General features: G+C 47.6%; 1 pseudogene; it reads right to left on the reverse strand.

Annotated features, from left to right (window-relative positions):
* Positions 1-17,736: 17,736 nt before the first annotated feature.
* On the reverse strand, positions 17,737-18,513 carry LOC107979009 (annotated as a pseudogene).
* Positions 18,514-24,547: the final 6,034 nt, after the last annotated feature.

Genomic DNA, 24,547 nt, shown 5'->3' on the forward strand with positions numbered 1-24,547 from the left:
AAAGGACATGAAGGATGCAAACTGGGCTGAGTGACCAGGAACTGCACAGTACCCAAGGAGATAGCATTCATTGTTTAAGCATGGCAAATATTTGTTTCTTTTTGAGACAGTGACACACTCTGTAGCCCACGCTGGCTTAGAACATACTGTGTAGTCTGGGCTACCCCCAAATTTACTGTGATTCTCCTGCCTCAGCCTCCTGAGTTTCTGGGATTATAGGCATAAGCCACCACGTGCAGGCGCAGGTGTGTAATACTGAACATTCAAAGGCAGGGTGTGGCAACAGAAAGAGAGACTTGGAAGACTGACTTGTGTATCTGTACCTACAGCTATACAGGGATGACATGGCATAGAGAGCAGTGGTTAGCTCAGGGCACGGAAGACTTCATCTTTGCTTTATAGATTTCAGAATGGCGACAGCATCTTTCAATGAGGGTATATTTACGCGATTGCTTTCCATAAAAACAAATGCCTGCTTGGAAACCTCCCATTGGCTCCCCTGGGAGCCAAAGAATAAAGTCCAGACTCCTTAAGTTGAACATCAAAGTTCCCCACGACATGGAAACAGTCTGCCTTGTCTCCTTCACCCTTTACCTCTTCTGTGTGTCCATTGGGATCATGTTCCCTGCCCTACTGCCCCTCTCTCTGAGAATCAATTTTTTTTTTTTTTTTTTTTTTTGAGAACGGTCTAAGTTGCACAAGCTGGGTTCTGATCTAATTCTGGAGCCCAGTACTGCAGTGCCCAGATTATCAGCTAAGCTTTGTTCCCGGCCTTAACCACAGCCCTTGCTTTAAAAACACTTGTTTTAATTTTATTTATGTGGATGCATCTGTGTGTACCCATGGAGACCAAAAGAAGGCATAGGGTCCCCTGGAGCTAGAGTTATAGACACCTGATGTGAGCTAGAGTTGTGAACCACCTGATGTGGGTGCTGGAAACCAAACTCAGTTCCTCTGTGGCAGCAGTACTGACTCTTAATCACCAAGTCATCTCTCCAGCCTCTCACCCACAGTTCTTGAGGTGAGAAATCCACTCCGGCACACCTCTGCTCTCCCTGGCACACAATAGGTAGGTTGTAAATAGGCCTCATCACTCTTAGATCTCTTAGCTCAGGGGCACACCACCCTCCCAGGCTTCCTGCTACGCTCAGTTCACAAGCTACTTTATATCAAGAACATCTAACATCTGAATTCTTCAAAGTATTTTTAATACATTTGCACATTGACCTTAACAAAGCTTCTTAAGTGCCTTCAATCCACTTTGCTTCTTTGTCAAAAGAGGTCACTTTGAACAGCATGTGCGGATGTACTAGCAGGCCGTGAATTCGGAGACACAAGTAGAATGTTCTTGGCTCGGGGACATCCAGGATATTCGGCTTTGCCTTTCAGCCTTGTTCCCCAGAACTAGCTAGCTTGTGTCTATGAACTGCTGTCCCCACCCCACCATCACACACCCACAGCTTGGGGACAGAGTCCTCCAGGAGCCTTGCCCCACCCCCACCTACCTCAAAGCTTCCCCCATAAAGAGAGCTCCCTGGTCTCTGATGGCTCCCAGGTGGCCATGTGCTTCCTCAGCTTCCAAGAGTCGTAACTTCATAGGAAAAATATTCTTCAAGAAAATAAGAAACTGGAAGCTCAGGGAAGCACAGAGAGCCTTGGGGAGTCCAGTCCGGACTTTCAAATCATTGTCAATTGCTTTCTCTTGGCTGACTATAGACTTTGTTCTGGCATATTAAATCCCAAGTACTGCACCAAGTTTCTGAATGGCTTGGCCTCCTTGCAGCTGGTCCTCCCCTCATCAACAAAAAGCAATAACAAGCTAAGTTAACTTTAGCTTACCCGCTGGCTGACCCCATTGACTAGTCTTCCTGAGGAGAAAACCAGGCAGCCTGCCTTGGAGCTCAGCTCAGCCAGGCTGGGATGACGTACATCTGCTCCAGGGCTGTGCACCCTGAGCCGGCCAGCCCACAGCACATAAACACCTCATTCCACACTGTTCACCTCCATGGCCTCAAAGGAGGCCTTCAGACAGGAAGGGTTTGGTTCCCTGGCCTAAAGGCTTTGCCTGGTCAGCTTGCAGGCTCAAAGGCATTTTAGTCCCTTAGTGGTGTCAATGGGAAAATCTTCTCACCTCTCCCCCTCACAACATCTATGGGGCAGGAGGAGGCCTCAGATGCTGCCACTCTCGGCTCCAATGACATATTATTCATAAGCACACACTCACAGTGACTCACTTAGAAGCATACACTAATACACATCTCCCCAGCACAGACACTGACACGTTCGTTCACAAGCACACATTACATCTGCGTACACACACGCACAGGTACACACTCATACCTATACCCAAGGATATTTCACAAGCGCACATTCACACTGGCCCATTCACACATACACTTACATATGCACATGAGCGTGTGTGGGCACACTCACACCAACACACCCACAAACACAGGCACTGGTACACACTCTCACTGACACACTCAAAATCCTGCTACCCTGGCCCTCTGCCCTGGGCTAAGTCTTGTTCTTAGCCTTCCTCAGGGGAATGATCTTACCTTTGAAAAGAACTTTATGAGCAAAGATAATTGTCATTTTTTTTTTTTTTACAAACAGGTAACCCCAGGAAGCTGAGACACAGGATTAAAAATTCAAGGGTTACAGAATGAAACTTTGTCTCAACATATATTGTTTATTTAAACAAACAAACAAATAACTGTGGACTGAGCGTATAGCTCAGTATCGTACTCTTGCTTAGCATGCATGACGACAGACATCAGAGCCAAACACCACAGGACTTAGTATCATAGAAAACTGACATGCTGTGGTGGTTTGAAAGAAAATGGCCCCAAAAGGAGTGGCACTATTAGGAGGTGTGGCCTTGTTGGAGGTGTGGTCTTGGTGGAGGAAGTGTGTCACTATGGGGACGGACTTTGAGGTCTTTTTCTCAAGCTTCACTCAGTGTGACAGTCAGTTGACTTCCTGTTGCCTGCAACAGTTCCAGCACTGTGTCTGCCTGCACACCACCAGGCTCCCCGTCATGAGGATAATGGACTGAACCTCTGAAACCGTAAGTGAGACACCTCAATTAAATGTGATCTTTTTGTTTATAAGAGTTGCCGTGGCCATGGTGCCTCCTCACAAATAGTAAACCCTAACTAAGACACATGCCATAATGGTATCTAGCATGCTCATTTAAATAAATAAATAAATAAATCTTCCCATGTTATAAATACTAAAAATAAATTTATATGTACATATAAGAAAAATCTATGCCAGGCCTAGTGGTGCACACCTTTAATCCCAGTACTCAGGAGGCAGGGGCGGGTGGATCTCTAAGTTCGAGGCCATCCTGGTCTACAGAGAGAGTTCCAGGATAGCCAGGGCTACACAGAGAAGCCCTGTTTCGAAAACCCAATATATATATGGAAACATACCCAAATACTGTGGTTGTCTATATAAATAATTATATCAGTTCTCATTCTCTCTGTCTCTCCCTCCATCTCTCCCTTCTTCCTTGAGATTTCTCTCTCTCTTTCTCTCTCCTTTCCTCCCTTTCTTCCTTTGTCCCCAAATAGATTTCATTATGTAGTTCAGGGTGGCCTGAAATTCAACATCTACCTGTCTCAGCCTCCCCAGTGCTCAGATCACTGGCACTCATCATTGTATCCAGCGATTCTTTTCCTTCAAAAATTTCCCGTACATTAAAAAATGAGGGTACCCACTTATCAAAAACCTGGATCTTTTAGGAAAATAAATGAACCCCACATGAAGGCCCAGTGTCTTCTGGGACATTCCAGATGTGCCACCTTCTTTCCTTCCTTGTTCACCATACATGCTTGTCCTGCTTCTCAGAACAATTTAGTGGTTTATGAGAAGATCATAAGCAAGCTAGAATGGATAGCATTTAAAAAGGAGGGGCTTGATAAGGCTTGGAAGTGAAATATGCAGCCATGTCCTGAGACTAGAATTCAGGGCCTAAGGAGATAAACTATGATTGTTTTGAATAAGCTTACAGGAGCAGGGCATTAGGCCATTTTCACTCAGATGGAAAGGAATGTCTGAGGCTAGCCTTACTTCCCACAGCCCCATCTCCCAGTCCTCTGTGACTCTTACCCATCCTAATTCCCCTTCTTTTTCTCTTAGGGCTCCAAATCCTGGGCCAGCTGCTACAGAGGCTGCCACACTGCCTCCCTCACAGAGAGATGCAGGTGACACAGATTCCTTTTCAGTTCCAGAAGCCAGTGTCTCCCTCATCGGGGAAAGACAGGCAGATCCTGTGGAGCATCATCGCAGGTCAGGGCTACCTAGGAGACAAGGGCCAACAGAGCTGGGGGCATGCACAACGCTGTTGGGACTCAAGCTCTGTTTGCATCAGTTTCCAAATCACTATGTTGTCTCACTGTATTTTATCCTAAAGGGCTTTGGGGTTCTGTTTTGCAGGACTAGGGTGCTAGGCAAGTGTCCTAGTCTTAAGCTACAGCCCCAACCTAAGCGTGCTTCCTGCAGCCCAAATGTTATTTGCTTGCTGCAAAATCTGGGTCCTGTCAGCTGCATCTCCAACTCTGAAGAGCCTGGGATGCTGAGGACCTGCAGCTGCTGTGTGTGAATGCGTCTGGGCTTGACCTGAACATCTGCTTCTGTATCCTCTGAGTAAAAATACTCTGGGCCCCTCTGAGCTGTGCACTTTTTAGGAAGGCCAAAAACAGAACAGGGCAGGGGAAGAGAGAACAAATTGTCACAAGTCCAGGCAGGAAGAGGCAGAGGGGTGCCCTTGAAGGCCTGTGTGTAGAAGGCCTTACATATCCCCAGAATGGGGTCATTCCCATGATGATGTCACTAGACTACAGTCCTTGGAGGCCTCGTGTTAACTCATGGAAGCCCTCCTCAAACTTTCGAAAATGTCTTCAGCTTCGGTCACAAGTAGTGACAAGAGGCAGCTCTGGGTATCGATGTTAGTTGCCCAGGCTCACAGATCCAGCCAGCCTGGTACAGCGGCTGCCAGGAAACAACCTGTGGCACACACAATGTGAGCACCCACCCAGCTCCCTACACACACAGCCCATGGTGAAATTAGCAGAGGCAGCTGAGACTTTGGTGTGGGTGTCCAGTTGTGACTGTGGACTGATTTAGAAAATCAGGTTTCTAAAAACACTGCTGGTGCTGTGAACTGTGGACTGTGAACTGTAGACTGTGGGCAGAGTTTCTCGAAGCACTGGCTTTCTTTTGGGCTCAGGTCCCCCACTCTGCAATCAGTGACCAGTGACCAGCCAGACATCCCTTTCCTGGGAACGGACAATGGGAGAGGCCGGCCCAACCAGGAATAGAAAGAGTGGAGGAAGGGCTTGGAGAGAGGAAGGGAGGGAGGCGGGCACCCCCCAGACTGAGCGGAGGGTGGGGCCTGAGAGATCACAGGAAGAGTAACTATGCAAGGAAAAGGAAAGGAGAGGCCACGGTTCTGGGAAACACAGGCACCAAAACAGCCCTGAAGGGAGGGGCAGGAGGGACCCAGGCAGGGCAAGGGAAGGCCACCAGGGCTCGGCGTGCTGGGATTCTCAAAGAAGAAGGAAGTACAGTACAGACACATCGGAAGTACTGCTCAAGCCTCCCACTGCACGTGGCCCCTCCTGAGCCCCACCCCCACCCCCACCCTCAGCTGTGGATCCAGGAGGATCCAGTGTCTTCACCACCTGCCACACTCTGGGGACAGAGATCCAGGCAGATCTGAAATAGCCTGACAGAGAGGGGTGAGGAAAGGGAGTGTTCAATGCCCCATCTCGATGTACAGGCTACCAGGGGCCCGATGCTGAGCCACTGCCCAAGGCCAGAACGGCAACAATGAACAAATGGTACTTAGGCACACGGACTCTGCTGGCCAGGGCTTTGACATTAGCTCCCAGAGCAGCAGACATGGGGCTGTAGGCCACCAGGTAGGATGATCACACAGAGGCATGGCCTTGGGAGAGGTCCCAGCTGGGCTCCTCTTGCCTGGCATGGGATGTGAGGGTCTTTTGCAGACATAAGACTGCCAAAGACCTCTGAGAAGACAAGAACTGTGGCAAGAATGTGAGTCCGGATACCCTGGCCCTGCCACAGATTCACTGGAACTGCCGATGAGCCCCTCCTTCTCAGGGGTCCTGCACTCCCAAGGAGTTCCCAGGCGATGCCAAGCCCGGGCCTGTAGGCCACACTCTCAGAGGGGTGTAGGAGAGGATTTCTTCAGATTCCTCCCTCTGAAAGTCGCCTCATTCTCAGTACTCCGGCACACAGCATCCAAACACATGGCTGAATTCCTGTGCCAGCTGGCAGCCCCCGCCCTGAAGCCCCTGCCCAGCAGCCCCTGACCTGCCCCTGGGAACCAGCAACCATCAGATGAAAACCAACGTTGACAAAGCAGCTATAACCAGTCTCTGCCACTGGCCTTGTGTGCTTTTTATTTTCTACTGTTTTGAATCACCAGTGGCATTGGTGGCTTTCATGAGTGCAGATAAGGAGAGGTGAAAGGGAGAGGAGAGAAGGGAACTATGGTCTGGTTGACTAAGCCATTTATATAAGCTGTATTTTTTTTTAATTCCATACAACATATTTCAATGATACTCTTTCCCCTCTTCTAAATCTTCCCCATCTCCCTACACAAACAACTTCATGTTCTCTCTCTCTCTTACACACACCCACACATACACACACACACACACACACACACACAAACATACACACAAACAAACATACACAAAATCAAAACAGATAAAGAAAATTAGACAAAAAAATACCAAAACCAAATAGAAAGCGCACACACACAGAAGCTGTTTTGTGTTGGCCAACAATTCCTGGCCTTGGGTCCTGCCCTGGAGTATGCTTGATATACCCAGTGACATACCATTGGATTTGTCCTTTCCCAGAAGAGATCAGTTACAGATAACTTCTTAGTTAGAGGTGTGACCTCATATCCAGTTCCCCTTCTCAGTGCAGAATTTTGTCTGGTTTGAGCCTGTGCAGGTCTTGTGCGTACCCATATCTGACACTGCTAAAATGCCCAAGAACCTGAGGACGTAGGTCATGGTCCCTAGGGGAAAACCTACTGCTATTATTCTGCTAAAGAAACAGCAATAAAATGACATATGGATATATATCATATGTTTAATATATAAACTCACATTATATACTAAGTAAATATATAATAGATTATTATTATCTATAGATGTTTAATACATTTCTCTTCTTGCAGATGGAAACTAACAGAGACCCACAACTGGACAAAGTTCAGAGAGTGGAAGGCTCTGGAACACCCAGTCCTAAATGGGATATCTTTATCAAGCACCTCCCGTCCCCAAGGCTCAGAGGTCTGTGAAGCGGGGAGGTGAGAAGATTGGGAGAGCCCGGGTGGTGGATAACTCCAGGGAAAGAGTGTTTTCCCAGACATAACAGGACTGATGCACATGTAAACTTGCAGAGACGGAAACATCTTAGCAAACAAGGACCCCAGAGTGCACAGGAAAGCAGATTGCTTAGAAGACCCGAGAGTCAAAAGATACTGCCATGTCCCCAGAGGAGGGGCTCACCACTCTGCACAATTACAGGTGTCTGATAAAAGTGCTATGAAATGGAACTAAAACTGAACATGGTGGTGCTTGCCCGTAATCTCACACTGACGAAGGAAGAGTTTGAGGCCAGCCTGGGCCTCAGAACAAGTCTCTCTTTAAAAACCCTGAAAAGAATGGAACATAACTGGGGTGGACAGCTCATGGCCTGCAGAGAAGGAAGGGGAAATATGACAGGCTTGGAAGGGGCCCTTAAGAAATACTGGGCCATGAGCTGGGAGCAGCCCTCAAGCCACTCTCTGGCCTCAGCCCTGGTAACTTTGGTCTTTCAAGGAGAGGGTAGGGAGAGGAATAAACCAGGTCTCCAGGCCTGAGCCCCCACCCAGAGAGAAAACACACAGAGAGGGCTGGGCATTCAGCAGGAGCCAGAAGGGAAGTGTGAAATGGGGCTGGCCCTGTGGGGTCCACCCAGACTGCTCAGGGAAGGCAGCCTGGAGCCCTGGAGCCTCCTCCGGCCCTGGAGAGGGCCTCCACCCTGAGCAGGGCAGGCTGCCAGGAAGAAGCAAAAATGCCACCTCCTCTCCCAGCACTGGCAACCAAGGGGATGAAGGGCCGGAGAGGGGAGGGTGTCAGAGTAGCAGCTCTGCTTTGGTAGGGGAGTGACTAAATGTGTCCAGTGACTGGATCCTTGCCACCTCTACACTCTAAAAGAGCAGCCTGGTCTTCTCTGAGCCAAGCATTATCCCCTGTGAAAGGCAAGGTGAACATTTCCTATTGCAAGATGGTTTCTAACAGCCAGCAAGCCACTCCATCTGTGACCATAGCCTCTATTTCAAAAGGTGCTTAGGGCTGGAGAGATGGCCCAGCAGTTAAGAGGCTGATGCTCTTCCAGAGGACCAGGGTTCAATTCTCGGCACCTACAAGGCAGTTCACAACCATCAGTAACTCCAGTTCTAGGGGATCCCATACTCTCTTCTGCCCTCTGCAGGCACCAGGGACACATTTGGTACACAGCATACATACAAGCTGGAACACTTATACATACACATTTTCTATTTTGTATTTATATGTATATATGTATGTGTGTGTATGTCTGTGTATCTGTGTATGTGTATACTACATGTGTTCAGTTGCCTGTGGAGGTCAGAGGGATCCCATGGAGCTGAAGTTGCAGGTGCTGGGAACTGAACTCTTATACTCAGCAAGCATTCTTAACCTCTGAGCCACTTCTCCAGCTCCAACATAAAATAAACATTTTAGCCGGGGATGGAGTTGGGGCACACGCCTTTAATCCTAGCATGAGGGAATCTGAGTTCAAGTCCAACCTGGTCTACAGAATGAGTTCGAGGACAACCAGGGCTACACAGAGAAACCCTTTCTCAAAAAACCAAAACAACAACAACAATAATCATAAATTTTTAAAATAGTTTTTAATGTACTGAGCTTTCCCCTTCAGTGGTATTGGAGTCAATAAGGTGAAATGAGAAGAGATGTCACCCAGAGACAATGGTCAAAAGGGAATGTCAAATGCCAGGAATGGGGTGACTTGGGCCCCAAGAAACAAGCGGGATCTTGAGGTGAATACAGCAATGGGGCAGGAAAGGTGCGGGACACTGTGTGGAACTTTCCTGGGCTGGGCATTTAAGCTACCAGCACCCTGGTGCACTTTCTTAGGTGAAGTGTTGTCACAGAGACAGGGACCCCAGGCAGACTCTAAGTCTTTGCTCCCCCTTCAGGGCCTGCAACTCCTCCAAGGACGCAGTGGGCAGTGGAAGGGAGTTCTAGCTCCAGGGTCAACTGAGGCCCTGCACAGGAGACTAGAGACCCCACCCACTGTGGCCCCAGAATCCCCCCTGGAGACCTGGCCTGTGTAACTCTCAGCCTGAAGGAGCCCCTGAGAAAGGAAAATCTGGCCTCTTATCTCCTGGGGGAAAGGAATGCACTCTCCTGCCAGGACAAGGGGCTGTTTGACAGGAAGTCTCCACCCTAACTGTGGGTTCCTCCCAGGCACCACTCACTCCTTCTGGCTGTCCCTGCCTCTGGCATACACTTCCCAGGCTTAAACTTCTGACCTGACATCCCCAACAAAATCCTAAACGCATTCGGGCCCCCTCCACTTAGTTACCCATTCACAACTCCATGGCGATGGGGACTCTGACTCAGAAGTTCATCCCTTACCCTACTCCTCTGTGGATATGCTACCTAGGCAGATATAGGCAGGCAGCTGAGGATGCCAGGTGGCCTTTCAGAGCACAGGACCATCGCCACTCAGGGCTACACTCCTGCCTAGCACCAGGCTGACAATACTGAAACACACAACTCCTGCCCCAAAAGTCTCCAACCCAATTCCACCCAGGAAACAAAACAGAAGCCTTCTTAGAATGCCATGGCCTGGAGCTGGGGGTATGTACCAGTGGTAGAGTATGTGCTGAGCACTCACAAGACCCTGGGCTCCATTCCCAGCAACACAGAAAACAAACAACAGCAACAACAAAGACGCCCATAGAAAAGTGGTTCTCAACCTGTGGGTCATGACCCCCTTGGCAAACCTCTGTCTTCAAAAATATTTATGTTACATTTCGTAACAGTAGCAAAATTACAGTTATAAAGTAACAAGGAAAATAATTTTGTGGTTGGGGGCTCACCACAGCATGGAGGAACTGGATTAAGGGTCTCAGCATGGTCTTAGTGTTTAGGAAGGGTGAAAACCACTGCCATTGATAAGACTTCGCAGCACAGAGCCTGAAAATATCCCAGGAGGTTTTAACCTGAAATCCATTTTACGAATGGAGGTGTTGAGGGCCAGGTGAAGAGACTCCTTTACCACAAGTTTGGCAGCTGGTCAGGAAAGTGCAGGACCCAAGGAGTCTAAGCCTCTACTCAACATGCCCTGTGTGTCCTCACAAGCCCCGGGGCAGCAATCGTGTATGTTGTTATTATGTAGCCACTTGCCTAATTAGACTATGCACCAGGTAGCTATTTTCCTAGGATGGCTCTAGTGCCTAGCCCCATGGGACATGCAAAAATATAAAATATTCATAATAATAACATTGGGAACAAGCCAAGTGTCCATCAACAGATGAAGGCATAAGCAAAATGTGGTATACTTGGGTGATGGAATATTATTCACCCATAAAAAGGAATGAAGCAGGGGCTAGAAAGAAAGTATATTTGGTAAAGTACTTGCCTTGCAAACATGAGCACCTGAGTTCAACATCCCAGAACCCGGAACATTTTAAAAGTCAGAGAGCCAAAGAAATGATTCAGAGGTCAGGAAAACTTGTTCCAGTCAGGAGGACAGAAATTCAGATCCCAGCATCCATGTAACATCCATGTTGGGTATCCTTTCAGATATCTACAGTCTCACTGAGAAAATAGAAGTAGCAGGTTTAGAGAGAGAGACTCTGCCTCAAAGGAAAAGGCAGAGAGTGAGAAGAGAGGATACTTGGTGCCCTCTTCTAGCCTCTGCACATGCTAACTGCACACATGTGAGCAATACATCAATTAATTAATTAATTAGTTAATTAGTTAATTAATTAAGCAAATGTTTTATGTGTATGGGTGTGTGGTCTGCTTATATGTCTGGTGCCAGCAGAGGACAGAAGGGATGTCAGATCTCCTGGAACTGGAGTTACAGATGTTTGTGGGGAATCAAACCCAGGTCCAATGCAAGAGCAGCCGAAGCTTTTAACCACTGAGCCATCTCTCCAGCCCCACTAATCAAATACTCCTAAAAGCTGGGTGTGGTAACACATGCTTATAATACTAACATCGGAGAGAGACAGAGACAAGCAAATAAAGCCCTGGGGCTCACTGACAGTCAACCTGCTTGCTGAGTTCCAGACCAGTGAGAGACCCTGCCTCAAAAGCAAGGTAGACAGCACCTGAGGAACAACACTCTAGATTGTCCTCTGGCCTCTGCATGCACAGACTCACGAATAGACAAACAAAGACACACACACACACACACACACACACACACACACACACACACACACACCATACACACAATAGGAATGAAATACAGGACATGATACAACATAGGTGGACTTTACAACACCAGGCCAGGCCAGGCGGTGGTGACGATTGCCTTTAATCCTAGCATTCGAGAGGCAGGCGATCTCTGTGAGTTCAAGATCAGCCTGGTCAACAGAGCTAGTTCCAGGACAGCTAGGGTGTTACACAGAGAAACCCTGTCTCGAAAACCAAAACGAAAACAAGCCAAGAGAAAGGGCAAATGTCATGTGAGTCCATCCATGTGAAATATTCAGCCAGACTAGACAAATTCAGACACACAGTAGAAGGGAAGTTGCCTAGGGCCCAGGGCCTTGGTATCTATTTGGGATGGAGGAACCTTTGGGGAGCAGATGGTGGTTACTGCTCTATACAGGGTGACTGTGATTCACCCCACTGAAACAGCATACCTAAAAATGGTTTTAACATCAACTTGCACCTTAGAGATATTTTTTTTACAATAAAAAAGAACCCATTTCTTTGCACACGCCCCCTCAGGGATCACAGCCTGAAGCCTTGATTTGGATCTAGCCCCTGCCTGCTTGCACATGTCGACACAGGGAACAAAGGGCACTTCTCGGTCAGGCCAATGGGAAATCAGCTATAAAACTATAGCCTCCCAGACATGGCTATTCCCCCAACAGGGCCAGCTGGAGCCCGGCAGGGAAAAGCCAGTGTGAGGCTGTCAGTCAGCGGCAGATGTGGACAGAATCCATGGAAGTCTGGTAACCCTTTGTTGACACCTGGAAACCATGGCGTATGAGCAGTGGAGGTGAGAGCGTTGGCAACGAGCCATGAAGAAGCTGAGATTTGGGTGTCTTGGTGCCAGTGGTTCCCAATTCACATTTAACACTTTGGTGCTGTCCAGGGGTCCTCTGCCCAGCTGTGCTGGCCTGCACGTTCCCACTTCCAAGACTCTCATGGTAACCAGCACTTGTGGTCCTTGAGCAACATTTAACCGGGGTCTGCATGAGCCAGAGCTACCTTAGGGGAGTATGCTATTGATAAACTGTGGCGGTGGCAGCATGCTGGCTCTAAAGCTTCCTGCTGCTCCCATGTTCTTACAGGGGTTGGCAGGGCTCAGTGCTCTAGGTACCCACAGCCTTCAGATGCTAAGAGGGAGCAGGCAGGGGTGCACCTGACTGTACTGATTTCCTCTGCAAGCCTTCCCGTGCCTTTGCTGCAAGGACTCATGCAGAGCGAGGTGCTGTCTGGAGCATCTCCTATCAGAAGAGGATGCCTCAAGGTCAGTGACAACTTCCCTCCTCCTTCTGCATCGACTCCTCAGCTCAAAGTGGATGTCATCATTGGGGTGTGGTACCTGGAGTGTTTGTTAATCGGGTGGGAAGTGTTCTAATGGCATAAAGGAACTCAGAGGACTGAGGGTCTCATCCAGCTGGCCTGGATTAAAGGGTTCAGGTGCCTGCCTCATGCAGCAGAGCCTAATCCAGGAAGCATCTGGGCCTGAGCGCTGTTTAAAGTGGCTTTGTTCTTCATCACCCCCAACCTGCACCACAAGAATCCCGAGGCCTGAGAAACACTATCTGGGCACATAACCCAGTGACTTCTAGGGGCTTCTTCTAGGTTAAGCAAGGGTAGTGATGATAATTCTCCATGAAGGACATACTCCATGCCTGGTCCCAGAGTAGGCCTCATATAGATGGTATCTTACTTTATTCTTTGACAGCCCAGCAAGGCAGGCATTACCATCTGTTTTCAGACACGAGGAGAGCTGGACAAAGGTTGGTAGGGTCTGTACAGCAAGTTGTAGCCAAGCTGGGATTTCTTTTGAAGGGTCTAACTCTAAAAGCAGAGCTCTAACTGATGTAATTCAGGCAAACCTGGCCCCGCTTCTCACCCACCTGGGCATGGCAGGTGTATGTACCTGGCTCTTTAAAAGACAGGCTCCACCCCCCTACTCTCCTCTCTTTCCCACTGTTCTTCTGAAGGGGCAGACAGGACTTTTCTTGTCTCCCCCCTTTCTCTTCTGTTCGCTGTCTCTGTGTCACTTTATCTCTATTCTCTTTCCTTTCCTTATTTTCTTATCTCTCTCTCTCAGTGAAACATTCAATATGAGTCTACAGGCCCATCTACCAGCCATCCATCACCCACTGCACCTCGGGACCACAGTGCTAGGTCTGCCACGGGAGGTCCCAATCCCTTACTCTGTATTCCTAACACTGACAACTACAGTAACAGTGATACAACTTTTCACACCGGGCCAGCAACCTACAGCCTCTTGCCAACTCCCTTTAGGGCCCAGAAATTCACTTCTGGATGTATTCCCCAGGAGGTGTTCCAGAGGCTTCCTAGGCCTGGCCTGCTGTGGTTGGGCTAAGCCTGAAGCAGAAGGCTTCGGCATCTTTTCAGAACTCGTCCACCAGGAGGAGCTTGCAAGTGCACTCGCAGAGCGCGCATGAGTGTCCAGAACTACAGTGATGCAGAAGCTGGAGAGCAGGCCTGGGAACCACTTCACCCTAAGTTCAGACACCTCAGCGCTGGAGCCCAGACTGAGGGACACAGGGGAGGGAAGCAGGGTGAGAACCACGCTAATCCCCCTTATCATTGTATAACTCGCAAATTTATGATGCCAACTCCGTGAGGAAGCACAGTTCTGCCAGCTCCACCTGGCCAGCCTCCTGGCTCTCCAGCCAACCTTGGATGGGTGCTTTGCACCAGCCACTTACAGCAACTGCCTGTTCCCCAACCAAATGTGAGTGATGTGAGACACGATACACAGCACACATCAGATGCTTCCCCACACAGTCAGTGTTCCTGAAGTGCCATGATTTGCCCTCCCACAGCCACAGGAAAGTACTCAGTGCCACTCACAGGCCACCTAACTCTGCCCCTGTCCTGAGAGGAGCACAAACTTGGCTGAGCATTGTCAAGGGGAGGGGGGCACGGGTGTCACAGGCATGGCGGGCTAGCCCGCCCCTCAGAGTTCCACCCTCTACTTCTGTGGAACTCCCAGATTTTTTGGAGCTCAGTGATGTTAAAGAAACCTCCCAAGCCAGTGATTTCATACACCAGGCATCCATCCCCAGAGCTCTGGCCAGGCAGGCTGGCCAGGCCTGTCTCCTGCCCACAGAGTTGGATCCCACACAGGGGCAGAAACTGGGTAGCGCTGACTCTCACTTGACCAGCAGTATTCATCAGGCCCCGTGGCCTCTCCAGCCTGTGGTTCCTTTCTCTGCCCTTCAGCACCAATCAAATGGAAACAGTCCAGGGGAGACATCTCAGTTGTAGGGTGGGGTAGGGGCGGGCAGGGTGCTAGCATTCCGGTCAGTCACTCTTTTACCACAGTCAAACGCAGCACAAAAGCAGAGAGACATGCAGGCATGGCGATCGCCCCAGCCATTCTGCCCACCGAAAACCTCCTAACAGGGGCCAGGTCTGTAAAGTGGGGGATTCGGGGCATCTAAAGCCCTGTTTCCCACCTTCAATCAGGGAAATAATAAAAGTCCAACACAGTCTTAAAAAACAAGAATTGCCCCCATAAAATGATATTCCACAGGTGGAACAAACTGAGTGTACAATTTGCCTCTGACTCCCGTTAACAAGGAGGATACTATGGGGATGGGAGGAAGGATAGAGAGATGAGGACAAAGAAGAAAAACAGAACAAGAGAGGAAGAAACAAAGGGAGACACAGAAAAGCAGGAGGAGGGAGCTAACTCCCAGGAATGTGTGGATCAGGCTTTGCTTTGGATCAGTCGGTCATTCAGAAATCCCACCCAGCCCCAGGCCTTTGCTTATTACTTTCCACTGTTTCATCTCCTAAAATTCCTGTGTTCCGATCCTCAATCTTTCTCCCTCTAGGGTCAAGGATGCCTTTGGGAACTGGCGGCAGTTCTGGACTTTCTCCCAGAAAAACATCCTTTATCCACTTTCAAGGCTTCTCGAAACTTCAGTGGCTCCTGGGCTCCATATTGGCAACTAGGAACTCCAGTCTCATTGGGAAACTCTCAATTGCCCAAATAAAAACATTAAATTAAACTAAATTAGATTAGAGAAAGGCAGGAGAGGCATGTGTACAAGGAAACTATCAGACTAGCTTCAGATCCTGCACTGTAAAAAGGTGAAACCCTACAGGGTCCTTTAAGGCAATGCTTCCCATCTGTGGCTATGCACACACAGAGCACAATGTCACAGATGTAAAAATGCCATAAAGAACCTGTTCCTTTGTATGCTCACTAAAATAAAATTTTAAAAATTACCAGGAGTATTTCTCATAATCCAAATTCCTAGGTCACAGGCTGCTAAGGAACACACACACACACACACACACACACACACACACACACGCACGCACGCACGCACGCACGCACGCACGCACGCACGCACGCACGCACACACACACACACACACACATCTGGTGATTCTGACACAGAGGCAGTTTTCAGAACTTGTGGAGCTTGGTGGCTCACACCTATAAACCCAGCACTTGGGAGGCTGAGGCACAACTAAAATTTTGAGGCCAGTTTGTGCTACATAACAAATAGAAGACCAGCCAGGGCTACAAAGTAAGATCTAGTATTTTTTTTTTAAAAAGGCAGGATATGGGGCAAGACAGCCTTATTTTGTTATGGTACCCACATGAAGTATTTGTATTGGGTTTATTATAAGGATGCTTTGAAAAATTCAAAATGTTCTTAGAATTCAACAAAAACCAGGAGACATTGCCAGAGTGCCGGTCTGTCTGTCTGTGGTGTTGGGGTTGAAAGCCTGGGCCTCTCTGGCCCTGCAGTGTCTTCTTTCTCTTCTCCAAAGTGATGGAGTGGAGAAGGTAAAGACAGTGGCCTCTTGGCTTGCGTTCCTCCCTTGCCCTGGAACTCTGGACCAACACGATCTACCCCTGACTGTGCAGTGACCCGGAGCTGGTTAGAAGGAATGGGTCAGGGGTGAAGAAACCTATGGAAAGCAAGGAGCCACTCAGCCCAGAGCACATGAGGAGATGCCCGTTGATCTTCTAGATCAGGAACATCCCCATGGCAGAGACAACACAATCGGCCCAAACCTGTTCACACTGGATCCAGCACCTAACTATGGGATGGGGTCCAAGGGGGACACTGGAGAGGCAGCCTCATTTCCGACTGCTGGACAGTGACATGAGAAGTCCTGCACACAATACAGATCCTCCACCAGGAAGGCCATCCACAGTAATTTCTGTCTAGAATCTTCTTAGCCAAAGCACTCTCATTTGTCCTATTTCCTCAATGTGAGTATGATTTTTCTCTCCCTGCCCCCACTCAGGGCTGGGAATTGAACCAGGCACCTTTTGAGCATCCCTGGCCAAGTATCTTTTACATTCTGATTTGCTGAAATTTGAATATTTTACAGTGAATGCACTTTGTATGAAAGGTTTTTCCCACCTGAAATTTTTTGAGTGAATTAAAACTGACAGTGGTCTAGACGTGAGGAAATAAAGTCTATCGCATCCAGTTAATCTCTGGGCGCTCTGAGAGGCGGGTACTCTTACTCTCTATTCCCCATATTCGGAAGCAGCTATGCAGACAGGCGATTTCCCCAAGGTCACAGAGTGAGGAAATAGCACAGCTGGACTAAAGTCTAGGTCCCACTGCTTCCTCCCTGATGTTTCATGGGCAGATTTGCTCATAGATCAGGGACTCGGGACTTTGGATTGACTGCTCTGTGAAGTCGCTTCCAGAGTCTGAGTCGCTACAGCCTCCCCAGCTTCTAGCAGGGATTGGAGGAAGAGATGCATGCTTGGTGGGTTTCTCTGGATACCGCTGTATTTATTTATTTTTTATTTTTGGTTATAATGAATGTCTCCTCATTACTTTAGGAACTGGAGCACATACATACAAGAGTACTCCTCTTATAACAGCCATCTGGGCTTGCAATGCTCACTCAGACAGCAAGTAGATTTTACTGCCTGAATTTATTCTTCTATTTACTTTGGATAGGCTTAATTTCTTGCAGCTGGATCACCTTGGGATCTAGCATTTGTGTTTCTTGTAGTTTTGAGACTATCCAGTGGGGTCTAACAGGGGAAGCCAGGTATGGTGCCGTGCCACATCTGTAATCCCAACACTCAGGAGGCTGAGGTAGAAGGGGCATTGTGTGGAGCCAGGCTGGGTATACAGTGAGATATTCTCTCTCTCTCTCTCTCTCTCTCTCTCTCTCTCTCTCTCTCTCTCTCTCTCTCTCTCAGATCTAATTCACTTTTTCTTGTGTAAAAACCCTAATGTGATAGTCACAGCTGAAGTCTCATTCCAGAGGTTGGGGGTCAGGTAGCTGTAGGTCTTAGAGATAGCATCAAAGATGCCTTGGCAAAGTTGCCCAGGGTGGCAGTGCAGCCCCTGACTGATGTGTAGCAGTCATCAACACTGGCCGTCATCAGTAGCTTCTTGGGCACGGGAGCAGAGACGATGCCGGTGCCTCTGGGGGCAGGGATGAGACCCACCAACACAGAGCCACAGCGGCCTGTCACCTTACACAGAACAGTGTGGGGCTTGCCAATCTTATTCCCCAAGTAGCCTCTTCCCACAGGAGCAATGGAAAGCTTGGCCAAGATGATGGCCCCTCGAATGGCAGTGGCTACCTCCTTAGAGTACTTAACGCCAAGACCAACATGACCATTGTAGTCCCCAGTAGAGACAAAAGCCTTGAACCTGAGTCTGCTTCTTCACTGGCATGATCTTTAGAACCTTATCCTTCAGGGAAAAAAAATCAATAATCTCGGATTCCTTAATAGGCAGGGAGAACAGGTGGCTCTCCTCCGGGGACTTGATCTTCGTGTCCTTAACCAGGCGGCCCAGCATAGTGATGGGGATCCACTCCTTGTCCTCAGCTTTACCTCCATGAGCCAGGCAGCCATGGCCACTGCCATCACTGGGGACCCTAAAGCCACTGCTAAGCCCTCCTTGGAAGCCTCTTAATCCTGGGCCCCTGCATCCTTCCAGCCCTCCCCCTGAACCTGAGGGGTCATCTGCCATTTGATGTTTTCCCGAAGAAGCAGCCTCTTTTTCATTTTGTTTTACTTTTGCTTTGCCTTTTTGGTATTTTATTGGTTTTATTTGTTTGTTTGTATGAAGTAAGGTCTGGCTATATAGCCCAGGTTAGCCCTGAATTTGCAGCAATTCTCCTGACCAAGCAGGGATTAAAGCTGTGAGACACCATACCTTGCTTCATTTTTTTTAATAAAGAAAAAAATTAACTAAAGAGTTTCTCATCAAAATAATAAAACTTAATAGTGAAGGCTGGCTAGCACTCAGGATCTGCTTGGCTTTACCTCACCAGCCCTGGGATTGCAAGCAGACACCACCACACCCAGATCTTAAAGTATGGGTTCTGGGGTTTGAATACATCTTCAGTCTTTCAAGGAAAGCACTGAGCCGTCTCCCCTTGAAAGGCATTGCAATGCAACAATCATTATTTTGTAATTCAGTCAGGAATAGCATGAGGAAGGGGGTGTTCCAGCAGTTCCGAACAAACTTAATCTGTTTTAGCAGAACAAGGACCAGGTTAGAGATATTGCTCAGTGGGAGAGTGCTTGCTTACATGCATAAGGCCTTGAGTTCATCCCAAGCACTCAGAGGGAAAAAAAAATCTGACTCTACAGCTCCAAATCGGCCACTCAAGACATGCTGGGAGGTAGAACCAGGAGGACCAGGAGTTTGGAGCCAGCTGGGCATGGTGGCACAGGCCTTTAACCCCAGAACTCATGAGGCAGAAGCAGGTGGGTCCCAGATAATTTGACATGAGTCTGTTCTACATAGTGAGTTTCAGGTCAGCCAGGGCTATATAGGATGATATGGGGAGGAGGAGGAAGAGGAGAAGGGGGAGGAGGAGGGAGAGGAGGGGGAGGAGGAGGATGAAGATTAGACCCATCAAGATTCTGATGTGCCAATTAATATAGACAAATACCTAAGGGTCTACTAGATATGAATTTGACAACATTAAGAGTAGAGGAATGGTACACACCCATGCACACCATTCACACAGAATATTTAAGTGATACAATTTTTCAGAGAAATACCAGATTTCCTTTTACATCTCTACACTCTATGGAGGAGACTACTGTTTGGGCTGAAGACTTGAGACAGACATTATTTTCTCATGCAAAGCATAACCACATACACAGATAATCCAGGCTCCGGGCTAGGCAGAGACCCCAGTTGTCCATTTCTTCTGCTGATCCAGCCTGTGAGTGACCTATGGCCCTGAGACAAGGGAACCTGCAGGGCGTGTGATGGGAGACCTAAAAGCGCAAGGCACCCTGGAAACCCGGCCAATGTAATCAGCAAGGCTACCACCGCATCACAGGCCGAGCTGGGCACAGTTCTCTGGGGGAGAGAAACGCTGAAGTTCTGACACTGTTGGCTGCTTTCTTCCTCTACAGCTTATGATGGGGGTGGGCCCCCAGTGCTTGTGACTGGACAGGTTTCCGGGTTGGGGATTACAGGTGTGCCTAGCCACAAAGAGTCCCATACAGGATCTTGGAACATTTTAAAAGTTATTTTTTTTAGCTCATAAACTAACAAGAGGAAAGTCAATTAAGGTTCCCAGGCTAAAATAAACTTTGTTGCTGGTGTTGGCAGGTGTGTATGCTACTGATGGTGGCAGTGGCCAAATTAGGAAATTATGGTGGCACACACCTTTAATCCCAGCACTGGGGAGACAGAGGCAGGAAGATCTCTGTGAGTTCAAAGCCAGCCTGGTCTACAAAGTGAGTTCCAGGACAGCTAGGACTGCACAGAGAAACCCTGTCTTGGAAAACCAAGATTAATAAATAAAAGAAAAACTAAATAGACATTTAGAAACAAGAGGGAAAAAAAAAAGATTTCCAAAATGCTCCAGGTCTGTCCTTTGCAGCTTCACAGTCCCAGCTGTGACTTCTTCAGTCTGCCTAAGACAGTCCCTCCAAGTTTTATCCCCCTGCCATACTAGGTTTCCAAAGAGTGACTCCCAATTTGACCACTTATGCCCTTAAAAGGAAACCCACTCAGCCTTTATGTGTGTGCATGCATGTGTGGGTTTGTTTGTTTTGGGGTTTTGTTGTTGTTTGGGTTTTTTTTGGGGGGGGGGCTTGCTCTTCTAGCCAGAAAGACTCAGAAAATCCCAGCATCCAGAGGTATATCATGGAGCCTCTGCTGTGCCCAAAGCTGTCTGAGGCCTCTAAATGCTGCAGCTCAGTTTTACCTCTGAGCATAATATATGACATGAACTCGATTATGTTTTCAAGGTCAGAAAAGACACTGTAATGTGATGGCTTTTATACTGTATATTTTAAAATGAAACATGGGTTAGTGAGGTGGCTCAGAAGGTAAAGCCACCAAGCCTGATGACCTGAGTTCAATACCGAGACCTATACAGTGGGAAGAGAGAACCAGCTCCTCATAGGCTGTCCTCTGACCTCCACAGGTGGACTATCCTCTCCACAAACAGAGAGAAATAATTATAAAAACAATTAAAATAAGCATGCATTGTTCCAAATATAAAATTGTAATTTTTGTTCAGTATTTAATGAATACAAACATGAAATAAAAAATATGGAAACAACGAGACTAGTTATCCTTTATTTCTCCGAGTGTCGGTGTTCTGAGTGATTTTCCCCTCTGTTTGCTTTCATCCTTCAGACTCTCTGAGAGGAATATGTATTGCTTTGAGAAAAAACTTTGTTTCATTTTTTCATGTTGGCCGGTTCTGCTGGACAGGCTGAACCCTGACCTGTCTGTACTGTCCCACATGATCAAGGAGGTCTTTGATGCTCTCCATGCTTGTCATGTCTTTTGAGGACACAGCCCATGAGAATGTTTCTAGTTCAACATCTCCCTCTGCTCTATGGATACAATGTCTGGACAGGGATGGGCATGCAGAGTCTGGTCCCCAAGGAGCCTGCTGGCTCACAGATTTCCCACAAGGTCCTGTCCTGAGAGATCCATCTTTGGGAGCAAGGGAAGGGGGACCCTTAGTAAAGGCACAAAAGGATGGCAGGTGACAGCTAACTTTTTGTTGTTTGATTTATTTATTTTTTTGTTTTTGCATCTCGACCAATGCAGACACTAATTTTTATGATTTATGTTCTTCCTCCTCCAGCAGCTCATCAGAAGAAAACACTCCTATTTCTTCTACACTATTATTCCAAATGACTTCTAGAAGCCTCTGAAACCTCTTATTTACAGAGTTTTATTAAAAGATTTCCACAAATGGCCCCCGGAATCAGGATGTAATGCACATGGTGGTAACTGTCCTGAATACAAGACTTTGGAGTTTGCCAGAGAAAAGAGAGTGCACAATGCCCAAAAAGAAGAGCTAATATCACCCACACCCCATACCCCCAAACCCACTCCCCCACCTCCCCACACCCATGGGAAAATGCTACCTTTTGAGGACATAGAATGCTGTCTCCAAGGTCTATGATACAAACCCACTCTGGAAGCCTGGGAAGTCACAGGGCCTCCTTAGCTGCTGTGTCTGCTCAGGTGAAAGCCTCATCAGGAAACAATGTGTGTGATTTTCCTTAAACTGGCAGCATTTCCATCTAACCCTCCGTCACTCCCTGTCCTAAGGGCCTAAGCACCACACAGCTAACTCGGAACTTTGGGAATTTTCCATGCGAGTTCTCACTTCTGTGTCTGTATTCACAGTGTTCACTTGCCCTAGGGTCACCCTTCCCGGCTCACTATCAGGTGAAGTCATGTGTAACCTCTAAGCTTCACATTCTTTAGGCAGTGATAACCTCAGGTCAAGGTCATTGCACACTGCTCCCAGAACTCGGAGATTTTCCCTCATAACACTTCCCCAGGTCGAGGGGGGAGACGGGGCCTTATTCTTGTGTCTTATAAACACTGAGCATTGCTTTTGCACATAGTGGAAATCAAGCAAAGGTGTTTTGGTCAACTGATCAAGTGGAGAAGAAAGAAATAGAGGCAGGCTGGAGCGGGGAGGGACACTGGAGACATGGACAAATGGGACCAAGGAAGGACAAGAAATAAAGGAGCCCAGGAAAGAGTGTCAGTTAGAAAATCCTTAAAATGCACCATGACAAAATATCTTTTAGGGAAAAAATGCGTTTTCCTATTTGAGTCTAAATGTTCATTTTGTTCTTTTCGAGGGATGGCTGGGTTGTTTTGAGAAAGGCTTCATGGTATAGGCTAGGCTGACCCTAAACTCTGTCCTGCTTCATAGCCCTAGTGCTGGGGCTGCACTACCATAACTGGCCCTAGGTTTTCCCTGCCATTTCTCTGCTTATTTTCAGCCCTGGGGAGCCCTGGTGATAATTTTGAGTATATCCAATGATTGCAAGATGCTCTTTGGACATGAGCCTTTCTCTTGATACTATTTCCAGGTATTGTAATCATGAAGTCACTGTTTCCCCAGAGAAACACCTGACACTCCTTTCTCTATAGCCTATGAATACTCCACAGTTTGTGCAGCTGGGACCCTTACAGTCTTCTTGGAAGTTGTTCACAATGCTAATTCACACCTTCTGACTGCTGCAACTGAAGGCCAGCCCAGAAAGCTATCCCTCCAAGGACAGTGAGGGATTCTTTAATGTTTATTTTGACACTGTTGAAAATCACACTCCAGCAACCAAACAAGAGAAAACACTGTTATCCTTCTACACTGTTTTCCCAAAAGGTGTCTAGAAGGCCCTGAAACCTTTTATTTATAGTTTTATTCAGGTTTTCACAAATTCCCCTCCCACCCTTGAAATCAGGGGCATAACCCACATAATAGTGACTGTCCAGAACACAAGACTTTGGCCTTTGCTAGAGAAAGGACATAGCACACTCTCCAGAAGGATGAGCCACCCCCAAATGGTGGAAAATGACACTTTATAAAGGCAAGAAGTAAATGAAATTACATATTTTTAAAATGTGGTCAGTTTGTCATATAAAATTATTAACACAGAATTCCTGAGTCAAGACAGTAGATTAAATACACGTGCAACGTCTTATTTCCTCTCTAAATTGAATTAATATACAGCAAAGGCTTTGTTTGTGTTTTTTTAAGGATATAAATCCATAAAATTTATATAAAATAGCAACAACATTTTGGGAGCTAAAAAGTAGACATGTGAGCACTGGTGCTAACCGAAGGTCAAGTTAGCCAAGAAGAAGCTGAAAGCCAGAATAATCCTCCTGAGACAATGTGCAAAGACCTTGAGACTAGCAGCACCTCACAGACTCTGTGTGGAAGTCTGAGAGATGACAGGCTACAATAAAAAAAGACCTGAAAAAGATACTGCTGTCACCAGGCAACTGGTACAACCCAACAGAACCTAGAGACTACTCTCTGGAGAAGAAGGGCCTTTTTACTATATCATGAAAGTAGAAGCCACCCAGCCTTCTTCCTCATCCCAGACCTCCATAGCAAGGTATTGTGGGTGAGAGCTTAGGTTATTTGAGTCTCATCTGTCCTTGTGATTCGAATGTATTTACCACCCACTGTCTCAAAATGGGAACAATCAAAGCATGAATTTACTGTGTAAGAATTAAACAAGTACAAATAAAGCAAATAATAATAAATATTATTATTATTGACCTATGCAGTACTTGATAAAGAATAGCTGTTGTCATGATCACTACAAGTAAGTGGTGGCTACACAAGAGCCTTTTTTATAAGCTTTTTCTATCTGAAGCGTCTAGCTGTGCTCAGTCCTCATGCAGAAGATGTCTGATGGCCACAGCGTCCCATCTTCCCCTAGCTAGTTGTGGAGTTTGGATGAAGCAAGTGACATCTGTAACAACTTGTCCAAATCTTTCACAACCAAGATGGGTTGTGAGGCATGGCTCGCTAACATCACATGCTGAGCTTGTGGTAGGCTGAGATCAGCACAGCTACCTTCATCACCAGCCAGCATCATACCGCGTCCTGGGCGGAAGTGTGAGAATGGCTCCCTGAAAACACAGATGTCACATGGCCATCGGATGAGGAGCTGGGAGAAGTGAGTTCCAATGGCATATCTGAGACCCGCCCAATGGTCCTCTAGTTCCCTGTAACCAGCTCCTCACTCAGGCGCCG

This window comes from Cricetulus griseus, chromosome 4, assembly GCF_003668045.3.
Source record: "Cricetulus griseus strain 17A/GY chromosome 4, alternate assembly CriGri-PICRH-1.0, whole genome shotgun sequence".
NCBI lineage: Eukaryota > Metazoa > Chordata > Mammalia > Rodentia > Cricetidae > Cricetulus > Cricetulus griseus.